The sequence below is a fragment of the Erythranthe guttata genome, chromosome 13 (genome assembly GCF_056151865.1).
Source record: "Erythranthe guttata isolate IM_541 chromosome 13, IM_541, whole genome shotgun sequence".
Classification (NCBI taxonomy): domain Eukaryota; kingdom Viridiplantae; phylum Streptophyta; class Magnoliopsida; order Lamiales; family Phrymaceae; genus Erythranthe; species Erythranthe guttata.
Genome location: NC_142545.1, coordinates 11362845 through 11380834, shown reverse-complemented (window position 1 = coordinate 11380834; position 17990 = coordinate 11362845). Strand labels below are relative to the sequence as shown.

The window sequence follows — 17990 nt, the reverse complement described above, 5'->3', positions numbered from 1 at the left end:
GTTTCCCCATTCCGGTATCCCCGTTTTTTGGAACATGTTTCCTGTGTCCGTGTTTCCGTGTCCTTGTATCGTTATGTTTCTGTGTCTGTGCTACATAGTTGTGTTGCAGCTTCCTTTTTTTTTTTTTTTTATTAAAATTGTTGTGATTGTTTCTGTATCCGTGCTACATAGTTGTTCAGTCATAGAAAAGAAAATTATAAATACAATTATGTTGCAGCATTTTTTATTCTTTTTAATTAAAAAGATTAGAAAAATGCTATGTAAAAATATTAACTTGCGTCTGCCGGGAGTCGAACCCGGGTCTATTGCTTGGAAGGCAATTATCCTAACCGTTGGACTACAAACGCTTGCTTGGAAAGATTTATTATTTCAAAATTGGAAATAACGTAAATTCTCTAAACTTTAAAATAGTTTATGCCTATAAATCTTACAACTTATACCCTATGCTGCACGGACACGGATACGTGGACACGGCGATATGTGGATACGGACACGGTGATACGGCCTTTTAAAAAAACTAGGATACGGACACACGGAGATACGCGTAAATATAAAAATATAGGGGTATATTTATAAATAATAAAAATATATGGGTACATTTATAAATTGTAAGAAATATGTATAAGTCGCCATCGCATAAGAGAACCGCTCGCCCTTGTTGCTCGTGTTCTTGGTCGCCGTCGCATGCTAGACTTTTGGAGTTTTGGGTGGACTCACAAAGAAAACAAAGGAAATGTGCATTACAAAGAAAAGAAAAGGCGCATTTTTTTTATTAGGGCTCTCTCTTAAAATGTAAGAGAAGTATCCCAACTTTTTTAAAATTGTGGACACTGCCCAATACGGGTGTCCTACTTTTAGCAAAATTACGATACAGCCCGATACGGGTGTCCCAGAAGTGTTCGGGTGTGTCCGAGTGTCCAGGTGTCGGATACGGGGACTCTTCACCTTCTAGAAGTGTCCGTGCAGCATAGCTTATACCTATTAAGGGTAAATTACAGATGTCCCCTTGACTATAAAAACTCTTCTTTTTTTCATAATTCCGTCTACTCCTTGACATTTGTAAATTTATTACATTAATATTGTTTTATAAGGGTGAATGTAAGAAATTTACAAACTGGAAGGGTCTGTATGTAATTTCTTACAAATGAGGATCTCTTTTTGTAAATTACAAATGAGGTTGTAATTTACCCTAGTGTGAGATGGGGAGAAATTAGGGGATTCGCATATTCACAAAACAAATAATTGATTTTCCATAATAATATAATATGGCACTACCTCCGTTTAATATTAAGTGTCTTTTTAACTATATAATGTTTTTCCCCTATTAAGTGTCACTTTAGAATTTCGGTATCACAACTTTTTTTTTATGGGGCAATTTGATATAGGTCCCTCTACAATAGATTTTATGTGAATATATCCTAATCAAAAGTCCCATTTTTTATAAATTAATTGTATTTATTATAGAAAAAATACCATTAATCAATTCAAATCAAACCACCCCACAATCTCCCTATCAAATTAAATTTCCCCTAAAATCTCTCTATCAAATCAAATTCCCCAAAACATCTCTCCTCCCAATTTTAATTAAAAAAACAAAATCAAGTTGTAAAAAAAACATTTGTTGCAAAAACGCAGACTCTCAAAAAAAATTCCGCATTTGCCTATGATTTCACCAAATTGCAAACAAGAAATTGAAAAATATAATCTGCACTATTTAACTGCAAACATCAGACTACCTATGACTCAACCAAATGTAAACAAACAAACAAACTACTTCATCTAATTGCAAACAACAAATTGAAAATATGATCCAAACCATCTAAATTCAAACACAATAACAACAATAATAAAAAAAAAAAAAACATCATGCAAATGTAAAAAACAACAACAAAATCTTCCAATGTCTAAAATTGCAATTTGGAGTTTGCAAAAAATCAACTGTTATGGATTGTAATCTGTAGTCTAAAACAACAACAAAATCTTCACCATCACACTTGACTATCATTTCCTGAAGTCCCTGATACATGTCAACCCTAAGCTTGTCCTGATTAAATCTAATGAAATTCAGTCGTTGAGATTCTATCATTGAAAATGCATCAACTTGAAACTGTTGATATAGTTTTTTCGAGTTCAACAGTACTTAACTCTCTCCATTTATTTTTTGCATCTTGTATGCAAAAAGTTCTCTCATGCTTAAGCATTTTCGTTTTCGGTTACTATTTGATGAAGACTCTCTCAAAGGAATATCATCTCTATACCCATCTTCATTGTAAGGAAAGATCAAGGGGTACTGTAACGGTAGATAAAGAGGGTGCAGTTAACTAATGCGCTGAAGCCTCTTAGACTACTTTTCAACCACAATGTCCTTTACACCCTCCGGGTTATAAAACTCCCGAACAATGAGCGCTGCAATTTCACTGACATTTGATAGATTATATGTCCGACCATCAGTACTTTGGCGATTAACCAGTCTTAGTTTGACACCTCTGTTAGAGTAGGTGACCAACAAGCCAACATGTTGTTGTGGTCTCTCGTATTTATTATGGTAATAAGCGAACCTTTATTCGTATTAATGATAAAACACCTTGGCATTCTATATCTTTGTCCCTTTGTCACAAGCATAGATATAGTCCTTACAGTTATTACAAGTACTAGTAATTGATCGTTAGGATCGTGAGATATTTACTCAAGTATATTATAACTGTTAAACGTGTTCCTAGTCGAAGGGTTACGCCACTAATGAGGATATCGGCCTTTCCCATTAAGACTAGCACTTAGTGTATGTGTACTGCATCTCATCAGTAAACGGTATTGTGATATCGGCATGCATAAGTGGGTGCTCGTAGGTTGACGAGTTCACTGAACTCCCTCACCCTAGAAATCTCTAAGTGGTTCCCAATAATCGAGTAGAGATATCTATGGTATAGTTGTACACCATTAGTCCTTATGACCTAGACATCACCGTGACTTCACTAGAGGACCAGCTGTATCGTGACCTGTCTCTGAGTTCCACCGAGGACCATCCCAAGGGCCAGTGTTCGTGCAGTCCGAAATCTAGTGGGAGGTCTGTGCATTGTAGTTGGGGATTCGATCGCTAGAATAGTCTTGGATGTCCTGTGTGTTCTGAAAGTTTGTAATCATTCTAAGTCTCTGGCCAGAGCTGACTAAGTGATGATTAGAGAATTCGATTCTCTAAGTCATGCACGTAAGGATTACAACACTTAGAACGATCGCACCGTCATCGAACATATAAAGAGGTCTCGATGAACCAATGCCTCTAGTTCGATCGGGACATATGTATCGAAGGGACCGTACTGTACGTTAACTATATCTGAAGGTTCTTGCTGGCACTTCATTTGTATCTAGGGAATCATGACGCGTAGTTGCTAGACGCCAATCTTGATTCGTTGGGTGATTAAGGTGAAACGAGCTTCATCTTAATCGTAACTCGAAGGGGACGAGTTTTGACCACAAAGGGTTGTGGGCCCACGGCTAGCTTACACCTGAACCATCGAGGGTCACACTGCTCGTGCACATGAGATCTTTGAATAAACGGTCAGAGATAAAATAGTTTATCTTTGCATGATTGGAAGTCAATATGATTGAGTCCAACATTCATAATTTGGAATTATGAATGAGAATAAGAAAAGGAAAAGAATAGGCGAACGTGTTAGTGAACTTTCTAAATCGGGAAGTTTCCAAATTTAGAAAGTGCACTGAACTAGGGTTTCCACTTTTGGAAAGTTGGAAAATGAAAGATGGCACTCGTAATGACGAGGGAATTATAATGATTCCGAAAATGTAATCGTTACAATTTTTCGGTCATTGAATTGAGAGAAACGAGCAAGTAAAAGTACTAGCGAACTTAAGCTGTTGGGCCCGGTCCAACTTAAGCCCGCTAGGGTTTTATGCAAGGGACTATAAATACATGATTTATAGGCCTTGCAAAAACACACAAAAACCCTAACCCTAAGCGGCCGTCCACTCTCTCTCTCTCGGCCTCTCTTTCCGCGGCCATCACCGCGCCACCGTCGCCGTTCCGTCGCCGGAATCGGCCGTTCTTCGGCTGTTCCTCTTTCGGTATTCTTTCTCTTTTCGTTTCTTCCGTTTTATTCTAACTACTTCGTGTCTAGTGCCACGTTTTAGTAGATCGAAGTATACGAGGTGAAATCCGAGAGGAGGAAGATCGTAGATCGAAGAATCGAGGAGCAACGCACGAGCCGAAGCTGCACGCTGCCCCACGCGCCGCCCCGAAGCCGCGCGTATACCGCACGCGCCGCCGTGACCTCACGCGCCGCTGCTGCCGCTGCACCGCTGCTGCCCCGATTGTACGGATTGGTTTCCGTAGCAATCTCGACGTGTTAAACGCTCCTACCTCACGCGTCAAGAGGTAAATCCACGAAACCCTAGTTTCGTTTCGTTTAGGTTTAGACTATGATTTCATGTTTGTTTCGTATGATTTTATGTGATTATGTGTAATCGTTTTAAATCATTACAAGCATGTTATTTGGTTTAAACGGGAGCATGTTAATTGATTTAAATTCGGTTAAATTTATTAGCATGTATGTTGTTTTTAATTTCGCTGGAAGCGCAAAGGTACGCAATTAATTGATTTAATTTGTCGGGCATGTACTATGTGCGTTTTAAACTCGTTTAATTCGCATAAATTTTTGTTTTCCGCTGCGTATGCGTGCCCGATTCCCAACAGTGGTATCAGAGCTCGTTGCGTAATTAATTGCGTTGTATAATATGCTATGATTTTATGCATGTTCGATTTATTAAAGTAGTGATTGTTGTATTATGTAATTGGGAGTTTTCGTAAGTTTAAAATATTTTTGAAATATTGTTTAGAATTTTTCCAGCTTTAAAATTGTTTAAAATTGGAAAATCGGATCTGAAATTGTTTTAAAAATGTCGGTTTTTAATTGTTCGGATCGAACCGGTCGGACCGGCCGGTTCGATGGTTGTGTGCGATTTAGTTGACCGAATCCACGTGGATTCGGGTCGGTCAGACCGGTTCCCGGTCCGACTGACCCGGCCCACTGATTTGGGTCAGCTGGACCGGACAGAACCGGACCGCTTCGGTCCGAACCGGTCATACCGGTTGGGCCGAACCGGTTCACTGAAAAAAAAAAAAAAAAAAAAAAAAAATTATTTCAGATTTCTAAAATTAAACTTAAAACAAATTGATTTTAATTTTTGGAAAATTATTTTCAATTAATCCCAATTAGATAATTGGATCGACAATCATCTATTTTAGTAAATAGGTGTTAGATTAATTAAATTGATTTAAATTGTTAAATTGATTTCAATTAATAGAACATATATATAATATTGATTATAAGTTCAACTTAATTAGTAGTACCTCAACATTATTTGAATGATTTATGCTAGTTGAGGTTCTATAATTATTTTGAAAACTCGATAATTAATTAATGTAATTAATTATGAAATTAGGTCGTATGTTCCTCTTAGGACAATGTGCGCTTCCATATACCTTTAGAAAACATAGATGTAGGAATCACATAGACCAATCCAAAACCTTCTGATGAGATAAAACTTTTAATAAAACCCCTCATTCTTAATCTAATTGAGAATCATTTCAAGCTATAAAGAATGACCCAATCTGTTGAGTTATTTCTTTCCTTCTGCCAACGGTTGGATTATGTGTAGCCCTTTGCTATAGTGCAGTAAGCCGTGTTAGCGGGGAGTGCTATGGTAGAGTAAGCTGTAATTCAATTGACATAGCGATGAAGGTAGCCATAGAAAAGGGTTATGTTGGATTAACGTGGTCGGCTAGATTAACTAGGGACTGCATTAGTTTGGCATAATCAAGTTCTATGAGCATCTTTGATTGGTAGGTTAGACTTGACACACGACGATTTTGATATTCGCGAGATTAACTTAGGTCATTATCAAGTGTGAGGAAAATCAATTTAGGGTCATATTGTGGATATGATTGATTGTGATCTACCTTTGGGCAAATATAATCGGGCTAGATTAACTACGGGTTATATTTGTCTATTGGACCTAAAGCCCATTAAGAAAAATCAATTTTCTCGTTTGTCTACTAGAGGGAAGTGGAACTCGATAAAATTAGTGGGAGAACAATTAAATAACACAAGGCCAAACATTTAATTGTAACAATCATTTAACGCGAATCTCTAATAATCCTCTTATCTATATGTCTCAGATAATCATGTCTAAGAATCCCATAATGTCAATCCTCGACAATAAACTCAATGGCCCTAATTACCTAGATTGGTTGCGTAGTCTTAAGCTTGTGCTAACTGTTGAGGGGCGTCTCCATGTTTTGAACGAGAGGCTTCCCGCCACTATACCTGCCACAGCGACTGATGCTGAAAAGGAAACTTATGAAGTTTGGAAGAAAGATGACACTCATGCTAGGTGCTATATGATAGCCGCCATGGAGCCCGCGCTTGCGAGGAAATATGAGTCTCACATGCATGCCTTCGATATAAAGGCTCATCTCGATAGCATGTATAGTGAGAATATTAGGGCATCGAGGTACATTGCTACAAAGGAGTTGATCACAGCGAGACTGCGCGAAGGGACTTCGGTCCACGAGCACTGTCTCAAAATGATCACTCTCCTTGAAAAGCTAGTGCATCTCGATGTCACCCTCCCGGCCGAGCTCTCGTTGGATTTGATCCTGTTGTCTCTTCCTAGTTCCTATGAATCGTTCATAGTGAACTTCAACATGAACAAACTAGATCCTCCCTTGGATTAGTTAAATGAACATGTTGGTCAGTTTCGAGTCCACCATTAAGAAAGAGAAGTTTGTTCTCATTGCTGTTACTTCTAGAAAGAAGAGTTTTTCCTAAAAGAAGAAAAATGAAAGATTTCCCTTTCCAAACAGCAAGTTCGAAGTGGGTGAAGGTAGTGGGGGCCCCTAAGGCGAAATTCAGCAAAACGTAAGGAGATAGGTCAAAACCCCGCACAACTTTGGCACGCTAGATTAGGTCATGTCTCTTTAAGAAGGATGAACGATTTTGTTAGTGAAGGACTGTTCTCTTTGGAGGACGTGAAATCACTACAAATTTGTGAATCTTGCCTTAAAGGGAAAATGACCAAGTCACCCTACAAAGGGAAAATGGAACGAGCCGAGGGTCTTTTGGATTTGATCCATACAGACGTATGTGGTCCACTAAGGGTTAGTGCGAAGGGTGGATATAACTACTTCGCTACCTTTACCGACGATTATTCTAGGTATGGGTATGTGTACTTGATGAAGTACAAGTCTGAAACATTTGAAAGGTTCAAAAATTTTAGACACGAAGTGGAAAAGCAACTCGGACGAAGTATTAAGAAGCTGCGATTCGATCGTGGTGGAGAATACTTGAGCATCGAGTTCATTGACTATCTAAAAGAGAATGGGATACAATCCCAATGGACTCCACCGGGAACTCCTCAACTTAATGGAGTCTCCGAACGTTGGAATCGAACTTTATTAGATATGGTTCGATCAATGATGGGGTTCACAAACTTACCGGCATACTTGTGGGGTCATGCACTTCGTACTGCCGCGTATTTGCTGAATAGAGTTAACACCAAAGCAGTTAAATCCACACCTTATGAACTTTGGCATTCCCGGAAACCCAACTACAAACATATTAGGATATGGGGTTGTCCCGCTTATGTGAAGCGATTAGTGGGAGATAAGTTGGATAGTAAATCCAACTTGTGCTATTTTGTGGGGTATCCCGAAGACTCGATGGGATACGAGTTCTACTATGTCAAAGAAGCAAAGACGTTTGTTTCGAGAAATGCCACCTTTTTTGGAAAGGGAGTTTATATCCGATAGAAAGGGCAGCATGATAGAACTTGAAGTAGTTCAAGAACCACAAAATGAAGTTCAAACGCAAGAACAAGCAATCGAACCAATACAACAAACCACTAATATACCTCCTGAACCTACGGTACGTAGATCCGAAAGAGTTCGGAAAATGCCGGATAGGTTATTCCTCCTCGAAAATGATGAAGATCATGTTGATCTTGGACAAGATCCAAGAACATACAATGAGGCCGTATCGGATGCGGACATGGGACATTGGCTAACTGCCATGAAATCCGAAATGGACTCCATGTACTCCAACAAGGTATGGACCTTGGTAGATCCACCCAAAGGAATTATTCCTATAGGCTGCAAGTGGATCTATAAGAAGAAAATTGGAGTTGATGGAAAGGTATCGACCTATAAAGCTAGATTGGTAGCAAAAAGGATACACTCAAAGGCAAGGTGTTGACTATGAGGAAACCTTTTCGCCGGTCGCGATGCTGAAGTCCATTAGGATTTTGCTGGCCATAGCTGCGTGGTACGACTACGAGATATGGCAAATGGATGTGAAGACCGCCTTCCTTAATGGAGATATTGAGGAAGAAATTTACATGGCGCAGCCGGAAGGCTTCATATCTTCTGGAAGTGAGCAAAAGGTTTGCAAGCTCCAGCGATCCATTTATGGATTCAAGCAAGCATCCCGTAGTTGGAACATTAGGTTCGACTCAACTATCAAAGAGTTTGATTTTGAGAAGAATCCGGAGGAACCTTGTGTATACAAGAAGGTTAGTGGGAGGGCAGTAATATTTTTAGTGCTTTACGTTGATGACATTCTACTCATTGGGAATGACGTAGGAATGCTGCAACAAACGAAAGCATGGTTGTCCACACGTTTCTCAATGAAGGATTTGGGAGAAGCATCTTACGTATTAGGAATACGCATCTATAGAGATAGAGCAAGAAAGATGCTTGGCTTATCCCAAAGCCTGTACATAGACACCGTTATGAAACGGTTTAGCATGGAAGAATCCAAGAAGGGATTCTTGCCAATGTCCCATGGGGTTCGTCTCTCGAAATCTATGTGTCCGCAAACGCCTAGTGAAATCGAGGAGATGAAAAGGACGCCCTATGCTTCTGCCATAGGAAGCATAATGTATGGCATGCTATGTACGAGACCAGATATTGCATATGCTGTGAGTGTCACAAGCAGATATCAGTCTAACCCCGGCCCGGCTCACTGGAAAGCCGTGAAAGATATCCTCAAGTACTTGCGAAGAACTAAGGATATATTTTTGGTCTATTGGGGTGCCGAGTTGAAATTAGAGGGCTTTACCGACTCTAGTTTTCAATCGGATGTGGACGACTCAAAGTCGAACTCTGGATTTATATTCACGCTTAATGGTGGTGCCGTGTGTTGGAAGAGTTCCAAGAAAAGCACGACGGCCGATTCCACTACCGAAGCGGAATACATTGCAGCGTCCGAAGCTGCAAATGATGGGACTTGGATAAGGAAGTTCATCCAAGAGTTGGGTGTCATTCCTAATGCTAGTGATCCAGTACCGTTGTACTGTGATAACACCGGAGCCTTGGCGCAAGCCAAGGAGCCGAGATCTCATCAGAAGTTGAAGCATATTCTGAGAAAGTATCATGTGATCCGAGAGATCATTGATAGAGGTGAAGTTAAAGTAGAACGAGTCACCTCGGAAGAGAACGTTGTAGACCCCTTCACGAAGCCTTTACCGAGATCGGTCCATGAGAAACAACGAGAGTCGATGGGATTGCGATTCATGGGTAGTTGGCTTTAGGTCAAGTGGGAGATTGTTAGAGTAGGTGACCAACAAGCCAACATGTGGTTGTGGTCTCTCGTATTTATTATGGTAATAAGCGAACCTTTATTCGTATTAATGATAAAACACCTTGGCATTCTATATCTTTGTCCCTTTGTCACAAGCATAGATATAGTCCTTACAGTTATTACAAGTACTAGTAATTGATCGTTAGGATCGTGAGATATTTACTCAAGTATATTATAACTGTTAAACGTGTTCCTAGTCGAAGGGTTACGCCACTAATGAGGATATCGGCCTTTCCCATTAAGACTAGCACTTAGTGTATGTGTACTGCATCTCATCAGTAAACGGTATTGTGATATCGGCATGCATAAGTGGGTGCTCGTAGGTTGACGAGTTCACTGAACTCCCTCACCCTAGAAATCTCTAAGTGGTTCCCAATAATCGAGTAGAGATATCTATGGTATAGTTGTACACCATTAGTCCTTATGACCTAGACATCACCGTGACTTCACTAGAGGACCAGCTGTATCGTGACCTGTCTCTGAGTTCCACCGAGGACCATCCCAAGGGCCAGTGTTCGTGCAGTCCGAAATCTAGTGGGAGGTCTGTGCATTGTAGTCGGGGATTCGATCGCTAGAATAGTCTTGGATGTCCTGTGTGTTCTGAAAGTTTGTAATCATTCTAAGTCTCTGGCCAGAGCTGACTAAGTGATGATTAGAGAATTCGATTCTCTAAGTCATGCACGTAAGGATTACAACACTTAGAACGATCGCACCGTCATCGAACATATAAAGAGGTCTCGATGAACCAATGCCTCTAGTTCGATCGGGACATATGTATCGAAGGGACCGTACTGTACGTTAACTATATCTGAAGGTTCTTGCAGGCACTTCATTTGTATCTAGGGAATCATGACGCGTAGTTGCTAGACGCCAATCTTGATTCGTTGGGTGATTAAGGTGAAACGAGCTTCATCTTAATCGTAACTCGAAGGGGACGAGTTTTGACCACAAAGGGTTGTGGGCCCACGGCTAGCTTACACCTGAACCATCGAGGGTCACACTGCTCGTGCACATGAGATCTTTGAATAAACGGTCAGAGATAAAATAGTTTATCTTTGCATGATTGGAAGTCAATATGATTGAGTCCAACATTCATAATTTGGAATTATGAATGAGAATAAGAAAAGGAAAAGAATAGGCGAACGTGTTAGTGAACTTTCTAAATCGGGAAGTTTCCAAATTTAGAAAGTGCACTGAACTAGGGTTTCCACTTTTGGAAAGTTGGAAAATGAAAGATGGCACTCGTAATGACGAGGGAATTATAATGATTCCGAAAATGTAATCGTTACAATTTTTCGGTCATTGAATTGAGAGAAACGAGCAAGTAAAAGTACTAGCGAACTTAAGCTGTTGGGCCCGGTCCAACTTAAGCCCGCTAGGGTTTTATGCAAGGGACTATAAATACATGATTTATAGACCTTGCAAAAACACACAAAAACCCTAACCCTAAGCGGCCGTCCACTCTCTCTCTCTCTCGGCCTCTCTTTCCGCGGCCATCACCGCGCCACCGTCGCCGTTCCGTCGCCGGAATCGGCCGTTCTTCGGCTGTTCCTCTTTTGGTATTCTTTCTCTTTTCGTTTCTTCCGTTTTATTCTAACTACTTCGTGTCTAGTGCCACGTTTTAGTAGATCGAAGTATACGAGGTGAAATCCGAGAGGAGGAAGATCGTAGATCGAAGAATCGAGGAGCAACGCACGAGCCGAAGCTGCACGCTGCCCCACGCGCCGCCCCGAAGCCGCGCGTATACCGCACGCGCCGCCGTGACCTCACGCGCCGCTGCTGCCGCTGCACCGCTGCTGCCCCGATTGTACGGATTGGTTTCCGTAGCAATCTCGACGTGTTAAACGCTCCTACCTCACGCGTCAAGAGGTAAATCCACGAAACCCTAGTTTCGTTTCGTTTAGGTTTAGACTATGATTTCATGTTTGTTTCGTATGATTTTATGTGATTATGTGTAATCGTTTTAAATCATTACAAGCATGTTATTTGGTTTAAACGGGAGCATGTTAATTGATTTAAATTCGGTTAAATTTATTAGCATGTATGTTGTTTTTAATTTCGCTGGAAGCGCAAAGGTACGCAATTAATTGATTTAATTTGTCGGGCATGTACTATGTGCGTTTTAAACTCGTTTAATTCGCATAAATTTTTGTTTTCCGCTGCGTATGCGTGCCCGATTCCCAACAGTGGTATCAGAGCTCGTTGCGTAATTAATTGCGTTGTATAATATGCTATGATTTTATGCATGTTCGATTTATTAAAGTAGTGATTGTTGTATTATGTAATTGGGAGTTTTCGTAAGTTTAAAATATTTTTGAAATATTGTTTAGAATTTTTCCAGCTTTAAAATTGTTTAAAATTGGAAAATCGGATCTGAAATTGTTTTAAAAATGTCGGTTTTTAATTGTTCGGATCGAACCGGTCGGACCGGCCGGTTCGATGGTTGTGTGCGATTTAGTTGACCGAATCCACGTGGATTCGGGTCGGTCAGACCGGTTCCCGGTCCGACTGACCCGGCCCACTGATTTGGGTCAGCTGGACCGGACAGAACCGGACCGCTTCGGTCCGAACCGGTCATACCGGTTGGGCCGAACCGGTTCACTGAAAAAAAAAAAAAAAAAAAAAAAAAATTATTTCAGATTTCTAAAATTAAACTTAAAACAAATTGATTTTAATTTTTGGAAAATTATTTTCAATTAATCCCAATTAGATAATTGGATCGACAATCATCTATTTTAGTAAATAGGTGTTAGATTAATTAAATTGATTTAAATTGTTAAATTGATTTCAATTAATAGAACATATATATAATATTGATTATAAGTTCAACTTAATTAGTAGTACCTCAACATTATTTGAATGATTTATGCTAGTTGAGGTTCTATAATTATTTTGAAAACTCGATAATTAATTAATGTAATTAATTATGAAATTAGGTCGTATGTTCCTCTTAGGACAATGTGCGCTTCCATATACCTTTAGAAAACATAGATGTAGGAATCACATAGACCAATCCAAAACCTTCTGATGAGATAAAACTTTTAATAAAACCCCTCATTCTTAATCTAATTGAGAATCATTTCAAGCTATAAAGAATGACCCAATCTGTTGAGTTATTTCTTTCCTTCTGCCAACGGTTGGATTATGTGTAGCCCTTTGCTATAGTGCAGTAAGCCGTGTTAGCGGGGAGTGCTATGGTAGAGTAAGCTGTAATTCAATTGACATAGCGATGAAGGTAGCCATAGAAAAGGGTTATGTTGGATTAACGTGGTCGGCTAGATTAACTAGGGACTGCATTAGTTTGGCATAATCAAGTTCTATGAGCATCTTTGATTGGTAGGTTAGACTTGACACACGACGATTTTGATATTCGCGAGATTAACTTAGGTCATTATCAAGTGTGAGGAAAATCAATTTAGGGTCATATTGTGGATATGATTGATTGTGATCTACCTTTGGGCAAATATAATCGGGCTAGATTAACTACGGGTTATATTTGTCTATTGGACCTAAAGCCCATTAAGAAAAATCAATTTTCTCGTTTGTCTACTAGAGGGAAGTGGAACTCGATAAAATTAGTGGGAGAACAATTAAATAACACAAGGCCAAACATTTAATTGTAACAATCATTTAACGCGAATCTCTAATAATCCTCTTATCTATATGTCTCAGATAATCATGTCTAAGAATCCCATAATGTCAATCCTCGACAATAAACTCAATGGCCCTAATTACCTAGATTGGTTGCGTAGTCTTAAGCTTGTGCTAACTGTTGAGGGGCGTCTCCATGTTTTGAACGAGAGGCTTCCCGCCACTATACCTGCCACAGCGACTGATGCTGAAAAGGAAACTTATGAAGTTTGGAAGAAAGATGACACTCATGCTAGGTGCTATATGATAGCCGCCATGGAGCCCGCGCTTGCGAGGAAATATGAGTCTCACATGCATGCCTTCGATATAAAGGCTCATCTCGATAGCATGTATAGTGAGAATATTAGGGCATCGAGGTACATTGCTACAAAGGAGTTGATCACAGCGAGACTGCGCGAAGGGACTTCGGTCCACGAGCACTGTCTCAAAATGATCACTCTCCTTGAAAAGCTAGTGCATCTCGATGTCACCCTCCCGGCCGAGCTCTCGTTGGATTTGATCCTGTTGTCTCTTCCTAGTTCCTATGAATCGTTCATAGTGAACTTCAACATGAACAAACTAGATCCTCCCTTGGATTAGTTAAATGAACATGTTGGTCAGTTTCGAGTCCACCATTAAGAAAGAGAAGTTTGTTCTCATTGCTGTTACTTCTAGAAAGAAGAGTTCTTCCTAAAAGAAGAAAAATGAAAGATTTCCCTTTCCAAACAGCAAGTTCGAAGTGGGTGAAGGTAGTGGGGGCCCCTAAGGCGAAATTCAGCAAAACGTAAGGAGATAGGTCAAAACCCCGCACAACTTTGGCACGCTAGATTAGGTCATGTCTCTTTAAGAAGGATGAACGATTTTGTTAGTGAAGGACTGTTCTCTTTGGAGGACGTGAAATCACTACAAATTTGTGAATCTTGCCTTAAAGGGAAAATGACCAAGTCACCCTACAAAGGGAAAATGGAACGAGCCGAGGGTCTTTTGGATTTGATCCATACAGACGTATGTGGTCCACTAAGGGTTAGTGCGAAGGGTGGATATAACTACTTCGCTACCTTTACCGACGATTATTCTAGGTATGGGTATGTGTACTTGATGAAGTACAAGTCTGAAACATTTGAAAGGTTCAAAAATTTTAGACACGAAGTGGAAAAGCAACTCGGACGAAGTATTAAGAAGCTGCGATTCGATCGTGGTGGAGAATACTTGAGCATCGAGTTCATTGACTATCTAAAAGAGAATGGGATACAATCCCAATGGACTCCACCGGGAACTCCTCAACTTAATGGAGTCTCCGAACGTTGGAATCGAACTTTATTAGATATGGTTCGATCAATGATGGGGTTCACAAACTTACCGGCATACTTGTGGGGTCATGCACTTCGTACTGCCGCGTATTTGCTGAATAGAGTTAACACCAAAGCAGTTAAATCCACACCTTATGAACTTTGGCATTCCCGGAAACCCAACTACAAACATATTAGGATATGGGGTTGTCCCGCTTATGTGAAGCGATTAGTGGGAGATAAGTTGGATAGTAAATCCAACTTGTGCTATTTTGTGGGGTATCCCGAAGACTCGATGGGATACGAGTTCTACTATGTCAAAGAAGCAAAGACGTTTGTTTCGAGAAATGCCACCTTTTTTGGAAAGGGAGTTTATATCCGATAGAAAGGGCAGCATGATAGAACTTGAAGTAGTTCAAGAACCACAAAATGAAGTTCAAACGCAAGAACAAGCAATCGAACCAATACAACAAACCACTAATATACCTCCTGAACCTACGGTACGTAGATCCGAAAGAGTTCGGAAAATGCCGGATAGGTTATTCCTCCTCGAAAATGATGAAGATCATGTTGATCTTGGACAAGATCCAAGAACATACAATGAGGCCGTATCGGATGCGGACATGGGACATTGGCTAACTGCCATGAAATCCGAAATGGACTCCATGTACTCCAACAAGGTATGGACCTTGGTAGATCCACCCAAAGGAATTATTCCTATAGGCTGCAAGTGGATCTATAAGAAGAAAATTGGAGTTGATGGAAAGGTATCGACCTATAAAGCTAGATTGGTAGCAAAAAGGATACACTCAAAGGCAAGGTGTTGACTATGAGGAAACCTTTTCGCCGGTCGCGATGCTGAAGTCCATTAGGATTTTGCTGGCCATAGCTGCGTGGTACGACTACGAGATATGGCAAATGGATGTGAAGACCGCCTTCCTTAATGGAGATATTGAGGAAGAAATTTACATGGCGCAGCCGGAAGGCTTCATATCTTCTGGAAGTGAGCAAAAGGTTTGCAAGCTCCAGCGATCCATTTATGGATTCAAGCAAGCATCCCGTAGTTGGAACATTAGGTTCGACTCAACTATCAAAGAGTTTGATTTTGAGAAGAATCCGGAGGAACCTTGTGTATACAAGAAGGTTAGTGGGAGGGCAGTAATATTTTTAGTGCTTTACGTTGATGACATTCTACTCATTGGGAATGACGTAGGAATGCTGCAACAAACGAAAGCATGGTTGTCCACACGTTTCTCAATGAAGGATTTGGGAGAAGCATCTTACGTATTAGGAATACGCATCTATAGAGATAGAGCAAGAAAGATGCTTGGCTTATCCCAAAGCCTGTACATAGACACCGTTATGAAACGGTTTAGCATGGAAGAATCCAAGAAGGGATTCTTGCCAATGTCCCATGGGGTTCGTCTCTCGAAATCTATGTGTCCGCAAACGCCTAGTGAAATCGAGGAGATGAAAAGGACGCCCTATGCTTCTGCCATAGGAAGCATAATGTATGGCATGCTATGTACGAGACCAGATATTGCATATGCTGTGAGTGTCACAAGCAGATATCAGTCTAACCCCGGCCCGGCTCACTGGAAAGCCGTGAAAGATATCCTCAAGTACTTGCGAAGAACTAAGGATATATTTTTGGTCTATTGGGGTGCCGAGTTGAAATTAGAGGGCTTTACCGACTCTAGTTTTCAATCGGATGTGGACGACTCAAAGTCGAACTCTGGATTTATATTCACGCTTAATGGTGGTGCCGTGTGTTGGAAGAGTTCCAAGAAAAGCACGACGGCCGATTCCACTACCGAAGCGGAATACATTGCAGCGTCCGAAGCTGCAAATGATGGGACTTGGATAAGGAAGTTCATCCAAGAGTTGGGTGTCATTCCTAATGCTAGTGATCCAGTACCGTTGTACTGTGATAACACCGGAGCCTTGGCGCAAGCCAAGGAGCCGAGATCTCATCAGAAGTTGAAGCATATTCTGAGAAAGTATCATGTGATCCGAGAGATCATTGATAGAGGTGAAGTTAAAGTAGAACGAGTCACCTCGGAAGAGAACGTTGTAGACCCCTTCACGAAGCCTTTACCGAGATCGGTCCATGAGAAACAACGAGAGTCGATGGGATTGCGATTCATGGGTAGTTGGCTTTAGGTCAAGTGGGAGATTGTTAGAGTAGGTGACCAACAAGCCAACATGTGGTTGTGGTCTCTCGTATTTATTATGGTAATAAGCGAACCTTTATTCGTATTAATGATAAAACACCTTGGCATTCTATATCTTTGTCCCTTTGTCACAAGCATAGATATAGTCCTTACAGTTATTACAAGTACTAGTAATTGATCGTTAGGATCGTGAGATATTTACTCAAGTATATTATAACTGTTAAACGTGTTCCTAGTCGAAGGGTTACGCCACTAATGAGGATATCGGCCTTTCCCATTAAGACTAGCACTTAGTGTATGTGTACTGCATCTCATCAGTAAACGGTATTGTGATATCGGCATGCATAAGTGGGTGCTCGTAGGTTGACGAGTTCACTGAACTCCCTCACCCTAGAAATCTCTAAGTGGTTCCCAATAATCGAGTAGAGATATCTATGGTATAGTTGTACACCATTAGTCCTTATGACCTAGACATCACCGTGACTTCACTAGAGGACCAGCTGTATCGTGACCTGTCTCTGAGTTCCACCGAGGACCATCCCAAGGGCCAGTGTTCGTGCAGTCCGAAATCTAGTGGGAGGTCTGTGCATTGTAGTCGGGGATTCGATCGCTAGAATAGTCTTGGATGTCCTGTGTGTTCTGAAAGTTTGTAATCATTCTAAGTCTCTGGCCAGAGCTGACTAAGTGATGATTAGAGAATTCGATTCTCTAAGTCATGCACGTAAGGATTACAACACTTAGAACGATCGCACCGTCATCGAACATATAAAGAGGTCTCGATGAACCAATGCCTCTAGTTCGATCGGGACATATGTATCGAAGGGACCGTACTGTACGTTAACTATATCTGAAGGTTCTTGCAGGCACTTCATTTGTATCTAGGGAATCATGACGTGTAGTTGCTAGACGCCAATCTTGATTCGTTGGGTGATTAAGGTGAAACGAGCTTCATCTTAATCGTAACTCGAAGGGGACGAGTTTTGACCACAAAGGGTTGTGGGCCCACGGCTAGCTTACACCTGAACCATCGAGGGTCACACTGCTCGTGCACATGAGATCTTTGAATAAACGGTCAGAGATAAAATAGTTTATCTTTGCATGATTGGAAGTCAATATGATTGAGTCCAACATTCATAATTTGGAATTATGAATGAGAATAAGAAAAGGAAAAGAATAGGCGAACGTGTTAGTGAACTTTCTAAATCGGGAAGTTTCCAAATTTAGAAAGTGCACTGAACTAGGGT

At 40.7% G+C, this 17990-nt stretch overlaps 1 non-coding gene across 1 annotated transcript; it reads right to left on the bottom strand.

Annotated features, from left to right (window-relative positions):
- Positions 1–275: 275 nt before the first annotated feature.
- On the bottom strand, positions 276–347 carry TRNAG-UCC (transfer RNA glycine (anticodon UCC)). The gene has a single exon. It is a non-coding gene; the product is annotated as a tRNA-Gly (tRNA).
- Positions 348–17990: the final 17643 nt, after the last annotated feature.